At 49.2% G+C, this 7,454-nt stretch overlaps 1 protein-coding gene across 1 annotated transcript in view; it reads left to right on the top strand.

Moving 5' to 3' along the window:
- The first annotated feature begins 1,567 nt into the window (after nucleotides 1-1,567).
- LOC120534440 (NACHT, LRR and PYD domains-containing protein 3-like) overlaps nucleotides 1,568-7,454 on the top strand; it is a 53,202-nt gene continuing 47,315 nt past the window's right edge. Inside the window, exon 1 of the mRNA XM_039762012.1 lies at nucleotides 1,568-1,649. The gene's annotated coding sequence lies outside the window, so the exon portion shown is untranslated. The remainder of the gene's footprint in view (nucleotides 1,650-7,454) is intronic.

Here is a 7,454-nt window from a genome sequence, read left to right as displayed (position 1 = left end):
AAAATCGTGCGGCGTAGTCGGATATTTTCATTTTGTTTAGGAATTACGAAGAGAAGCCTTCGCGACCGCTCTGATATCAAAGTTAAAGTTAGTACCTTTCTCTTTCAGGGCTTTGCTTATCCGCCTCCTACACGAGTGACAAGAAACTGCAGTCAAACTAAACCGTGAACAACACCTTCAGACAACCTACATGTCAGTTCAGCTCTCGTGCTGCGTGACGTCAGCTGCATTTGTCCTGGCAACATGTGGGGTGAATGCAATAAAGTGTATCAAAATAAAAGACACCCGGCTGTATAGTAAGTTTACTTGCACTCTCAGAAACCAAGAATTGCTTTCATTCTTTTTCCTGTAGTTAAATGGAATGCAAGAAAGGCATAATTTATTTACAAAACTCAAACAATTAATATTGTTATGGATAATGAATATATTTGATAATAGCATAACCATGTCTGTTATGTAAATAGTCACAGGCAGGATGAAAGTGGTACTTTCCATATCTCAAAATTTAAGGATTGCGTCGACTTAAAGCCAGGGTAAACTGTAATCCTGAGACGCTGTTCTAATAAGAACTGTGTCATTCATTTAAAATTGACGTCACTGATCCAACAAAACTAACTCAAACATGTCCATTCTGCATCTAAATATAACGTTTGAGATTGGCACTTGTTAAACTTTACGAAATCTGAGAGCTCACAAGACGATGCACTTGATCCTCGTACAGCGATGCAGACTTTATGATACAGTGTATTCTCGAGAAAAAAAGTGTCATTTAAAAAAAAAAAAAAAAAGATTAGGTTAAGAACAATTAAAATTTTCACATTCTTCCCCAATGCTGTTTGACCCCATCCCTTTACATATTTTGAGTTTTGCAGGTGTAAAGTAATAACATGCATTGAATTTGTCATTCCAACAGATGGCACATCACAAAAAGTTGTAGTAATAAAATGCATTGCACATTTCATTCTAACAAGTGACACATCACAAACATCAGCACCGCTTTTATGAATCCCATTCCAAATTGCATACAGCAGTGACATAGTAACCGGATGGACACTTATCCTTTAATCAAGGCGGAAAAGCCGATTTCTGCCCATCTGACAGTTAAACTTTGTTAAATGAGTTTAGCATTAACGTTTGCAGTGTAGTGTGTCAATCGGGTTGCTGTACCAATATTATATGCCTTTCGGTGTAGGATTCGTTACAGCAAAGCTATTCTTTATGATGGATAACAGAGACATTGCAGCTGGGCAGGCACACAGACACATATCCTTTTATTAAGGTAGATAGGGATTTGACTCACTACAAACCGTCAATCGAGTTTTCTGTTTTAAAGTAAAATATATTGTTCACATGGGTTTTATATCGTATTTTATTAATAGTAGTAGCAGTCTGCCAAATCATTGATTCATCGCTTTTAAATGAGTGCACAGTGACGAGTGACAGGGGCGCGCAGGTTCATGTAAACCGGAGCGAGCGAACGCGCGGGCACGTGAACAAGTTTGCTTGTGACGTAATCAAGGCGACGGAGTAAAAAAAAAAAAATCTTGCTTCCCACAGCTCTAAACTTAAAGTAGGGCGGTGGGAGTGAACGAAACGGTGGTTTCTTACGGTTGAGTCAGTCGTCTTTATCATATCACCCAGTGCCAGAGGTAAGTTGTAGTGATGGGCGGAGTGAAGCCTCATGAAGCATCAAAACGTTTGAAGCAATTGCGTCGGAAATCGTATCGAAGCTTCGAAGCATTTGACACTCACCTCTTTAGTGACCCCTCCTGGCCATTTTCATTAACATTACACAAACTCATGATCCACTTCAATGACGTCTGTTATAACTCTTATTGCTTTTATTTTTTCGCTGCTACAGACTGACAACGAAGAGAAGGGTTCGTCAGCAACTTCTAGTGTCTGATGTCTAAAAAAAATATATATATATATATATATATATATATTGTAACAACCCGGCAGCAAGCGCTGGCGGAGTGACGCCTCATGGGTAATTTATGTAAATAGTTTGCGGGGAAATTATGGGTAATTTATAAAAAGCTTATTGTATGTCGGAATTTACGTATTGTCATTTGTGTTGTAAATAATGGTGTGTTTGTATTTAATTGGTTGGGTGGGTTTGGGTTATCGCCGTCCGGGGTTATTTATTTTGTAAAAGTACCAATTTATTGAAATGTGTCTTCGTGCTTGACCTTGGCAATGGCGCGCAATAATGTTGAGCTTTTGTTTCTGACTATCTTCTGTAATAAAAGATACAACAGGACAGAGCTGTTTATTTGCTAAGATGTTATCTAAGCAAACTACCGAGACACTCGGAGTCGTGCGGTGTATGGGGCACGAGTGTTCTCTTTCTTAAAGAGCTGGGTGCAGTTGCGTGCATGACGCTGGCAAGCCGCTAGCCGACAGCTTCGGAGAGGTGCACGGCAGAGTTCGGCTCGAAATCTTAAAAGACTCCTCCACGGGTCGCTACATTGGTGTCAGAAGTGGGAGACCAGGCTGTTAAGAAGACGCCGTCATGGAACAGAGTCTTGAAGAAATAGAGCGTGCCATCTCGAAAATAGCGTTATGTTGGCGCCTGATCAGCAGAACTGCACGGAGAAAAAGGACAAACTGGCCTGAGGGTGCCAGTATTCCCCGGACAGTGTTGCGATCTTCTAGGCACGGCCGGAATGAACCTGTAGCTGCCGCAACGACACCCCAAATCACCAGTCGGCCGGTCCTCCCCACACGGTCACCCGCTAAGCTGCCACGATACAGCGGGTTGACGCCCCTGGAGCCATACCTTGCACAAGTGGATCTGGCTGCTCTTCACAATGGTTGGAGCTGCGAGGAAGCTGCAACACACTTGGCCCTTGCCTTGGAGGGTCCCGCACTTCAGGTACTCATCGACCTGCCGCCTGAGGAGTGTCGTGATCTTCAGGCCCTCACCGATGCTCTCACCCGTCGTTTTGGACAGAGAACCTCAGCGGAACACAACAGGGAGGAGCTGACAAACCGACATCGGCGTGAAGGTGAGAGTGTGGGAGCATTTGCAGCTGACATCAGGGTCTATGTACGGAAAGGTTACCCTACTTTCTCGACAGCAGCAAGGGAAGAACTCAGTGTTCATGCTTTCCTCGCGGGCCTTACACCAGAGCGTCTCCGTCAGCATGTCTGTCTGCTGTCGCCCAGACATTTGAGTGAGGCACTACGGGAGGCTGAACGGGCTGAAGAGGTACTACAGCTTGGGTCTCCGGCACGTCAATCATCACGCCCAAGCCGCTAACGAGCAGTTGAGCGAGTGGTAGAAAGGGACCAACCTGAGGGTGTGGAGGTCAGTCGCGCCCAGCCATCATCATCCCTCCGCAATGACTGCCCTAAAGTGGGGCTGTGGGTTTTCAGGTGGACTGTACCTAGACTGCATTATAGACGGACGGCCATGCAGTGCCTTAGTGGACACGGGTCCACTATTTGTCTATTACAGAGAGGAGTGTTGCCCGAAACAGCTGGTCCTCTTCCAAAGACTGGACTCCTTCTAACATCGAACTGCGCACGTTACGGGTGAACGGACAAAAATGCCCGGAAAGAAACTATTGACTGTAGTAGTAGGGACGAGCCAGACCAGCCACGAATTCTGGCTCATGGACATTAAAGACAAATGCATAATTGGGTTAGACTTGCTGGCCCACTGGGGAGCATGTGTTGATGTGTCCAGGGCCATCCTCCGCGTAGGTAATGAGACTGTGTCGCTCCAATCGGGCTGGAATCATCCTGGAAGGGCTGTTAGCTTGGATTTGCCTGGACACCACGGCTCACCGGCTCCCGACCGTTGTTCGGAAGATGCAGGGACTGAAGAGGACCCCCAGGAGAGTATTGCAGCTCAGACCAGTGCTCCCCAACGGTTTTCCTCACACGACCACCCATCCACTGAGACGGTTGCTGCTGTGGAGGAATTGGGCCATCGAAGTGGTGAACAGCTGAGCACGCCACAGCAGGAGCAACTCCAGAAAGTATTGAACGACTTTGTGGACATTTTGCGGCTCGAGAAGAGGACTGCACCAGAACCTCGTTAGTCAAACACCACATTGACACTGGCCACGCCGCCCCATTCGGTTGCGCCCCACAGATTGCCTCTTGCAAAACGCCAAGCTGCGAAGAATTGATTCGCGAGATGGTAACCAACGACATCATTGAGCCTTCTGACAGTCCTGGGCCGCACCCATGGTCATGGTGCGGAAGAAAACGGGGTTGGCGCCTTGTGTGGACTTTCGTAAATTAAATGCAGTCACTCGAAAAGACTCTTACCCATTGCCTCGCATCGATGATGCATTGGACTATGTGGCTGGATCCCGTTGGTTCAGCACTTTGGACTTGCGCAGTGGATATTGGCAGGTAGAACTGGCAGCAGAGGACCGACCCAAAACTGCATTCACCATCGGACAAGGGCTGTGGCAGTTTAAGGTAATGCCGTTTGGACTTTGTAATGCGCCGGCCACGTTTGAAAGACTAATGGAGCGGGTCCTAAAGACATTCCCCGAACCCGTTGTGTGGTCTATTTAGATGACCTGCTGATTCATGCCAGAGACTTTGACCAGGCGGTGCACAATTTAAGGGAGGTCCTGACCGCCATTCAGTAGCGCCGGGTTGCGGTTAAACCCTGAGAAATGCAATCTTCTCGCCCGACAGACTCAGTTTCTAGGGCACGTAATCAGCGAGTGGGGTGGCTACAGACCCCAAGGTGACTGCCGTGAGCAACTGGCCCCACCAGCCAATATCACTGAACTGCGGAGCTTTTTGGGTTTAGCCTCCTACTACCGAAGATTCGTAAAAAACTTTGCGACCATTGCCAGCCCTTTGCACCGACTAACGAGTAAGGGCCAACAGTTTGGGTGGACGGAGGATTGCACAGCCGCCTTCCAACAGTTAAAGGCTGCCCTCGTCAGCGCCGGTCCTGGCGTACCCTGACCCCAACCAACCTTTTGTGGTGGACACTGACGCTAGCAATGTGGGGATTGGGGCCGTGCTCTCACAGAAGGGGGAGGCTGGAGAAAGAGTGATAGCTTATTACAGCTGCAGCCTCAGTCGACGGAGAGGAATTACTGTGTCACTCGGCGGGAACTGTTGGCAGTGATCCTAGCGGCACGGCACTTTCGGCCCTACCTATTGGGCACTAGGTTCACACTGCGGACTGACCATGCTAGCCTCACCTGGATGTTGAATTTCAGGCAACCAGAGGGCCAGGTGGCAAGGTGGATGGAGATTCTACAAGAATATGACTTTGAGATACAGCACCGACCGGGACGGCAGCATGCCAACGCTGATGCCCTCTCCAGGCGTCCATGCCTCAGCAATGAATGTCGATATTGCCGCCGACAGGAAGAAAGGGGGCTGGGGCCATCGTCCGCATCCGCAAGGATAGATGACACTGTTGGAGTAGGGGAGCCGTACACTATTGACCAATTGAGGCAGTTACAGGCGAACGATCAAGCACTAGAAAAGGTAAAGGGCTGGTTGGAGACACAAGAACGTCCCGACTGGCAAACCGTGTCGTCACAGGGGCCTGAACTCAAAATACTCCACTCTCAGTTGGGCAACTTGGAGTTGCGATGGCGTAATCTACAGGCGGTGGCACGCACCGGGAGGAATTGACCGGCTACAACTACTGGTTCCCCAGGCTTTGCGCCGAGGTCCTCCGATGGGTCCACGGAGCGGCTGGATCCGGACATTACGGAACGCTAAGACAGTGCGTCGACTACGGCAGCGGTTTTATTGGCCGGTGTCGGCAAGAAGCAGAGCTACACGTCCACTGCTGTGACGTCTGCACTGCACAAAAAGGACCTGGTCAACGTTCTCACGCGCCATTGCAACGATACCTGGTCGGGCACCCATGGAGAGAATTGGCGTGGACATACTGGGTCCTTTTCCTGTAACGGAAGCCGGAAATCGCTACGCTTTGGTAGCAATGGACTACTTTACCAAATGGCCAGAGGCGTATGCAGTTCGGATCAGAGTGCCCCACAGCTGCCCAAAACTCGTGGATGAAATGTTCACTCGATTTGGAGTTCGGACGAGCTCCACAGCGATCAGGGCGGAACTTTGAGAGCCGTTTGTTCAGGAGGTGTGTCAGCGACTGGGGTGAAAAGACCGGACCACCCCTTCACCCACAAAGTGATGGATTGGTCGGCGATTTAATCGCACCCTGGCCACTCAACTGGCAATTCTGACCAGTCAACACCAGCGGGACTGGGACCAACATTTGCCTTTGGTCCTATGGGCATATCGGACAGCAGTGCAGGAGTCGAGCCAATGCACGCCAGCGGGGCTGATGTTTGGAAGGGAACTTCGCACGCCGGTGGATTTAGTGTTTGGCTCACCCCCTGAGCCTGAGATTATTGGTGGGCCCGAAATGGATTATTTTAGACGGCTAAAAGAGCGGCTGGACACCGTTCATCGACTGGCCAGGGAGGCCCTGGAGGGAGCTGGAGCACGCCAAAAACGGGCTTATGACTCGCGGGCTCATGGCCCGACGCTGAAGCCAGGGGACAAAGTGTGGGTATTTTGCCCGCAACGGAAACGGGGATTGTCCCCAAAACTAGCCCACCATTGGCAAGGACCGGGAGAAATATTGGACAAAATATCGGAGGTAGTTTTCCGAGTCCGAATGCCTGGACGAGGCAGACGGGTGGTGCTGCACAAGGACCGTTTAGCACCATACCACCCACTGGCCCCAGAGCAACAACAACTCGAAAATATAAGCGGTTCTCCAACCTCCACCCCCGGCACCGAGTCAGACAGTGACAGGACTGAGCCCGACACCAGTGATGGCACCTCCGGCAGGACAAAGCGTGTCCGTCGACGGCCAGGACATTTACGTGATTTTATCTGTGATGAGTAGGGTTGTGGGGACACTAACCCTCTTAGGAGGGGGCTGTGTAACAACCCGGCAGCAAGCGCTGGCGGAGTGACGCCTCATGGGTAATTTATGTAAATAGTTTGGGGAAATTATGGGTAATTTATAAAAAGCTTATTGTATGTCGGAATTTACGTATTGTCATTTGTGTTGTAAATAATGGTGTGTTTGTATTTAATTGGTTGGGTGGGTTTGGGTTATCGCCGTCCGGGGGTTATTTATTTTGTAAAAGTACCAATTTATTGAAATGTGTCTTCGTGCTTGACCTTGGCAATGGCGCGCAATAATGTTGAGCTTTTGTTTCTGACTATCTTCTGTAATAAAAAGATACAACAGGACAGAGCTGTTTATTTGCTAAGATGTTATCTAAGCAAACTACCGAGACACTCGAGTCGTGCGGTGTATGGGGCACGAGTGTTCTCTTTCTTAAAGAGCTGGGTGCAGTTGCGTGCATGACGCTGGCAAGCCGCTAGCCGACAGCTTCGGAGAGGTGCACGGCAGAGTTCGCTCGAAATCTTAAAAGACTCCTCCACGGGTCGCTACAATATATATAACTAACGCCGAC

The sequence above is a fragment of the Polypterus senegalus genome, chromosome 8, assembly GCF_016835505.1.
Source record: "Polypterus senegalus isolate Bchr_013 chromosome 8, ASM1683550v1, whole genome shotgun sequence".
In the NCBI taxonomy this organism is placed as follows: Eukaryota; Metazoa; Chordata; class Cladistia; order Polypteriformes; family Polypteridae; genus Polypterus; species Polypterus senegalus.
Note: the sequence above shows the minus strand (reverse complement) of the source record. Positions and strands in the feature narration are given on the sequence as shown.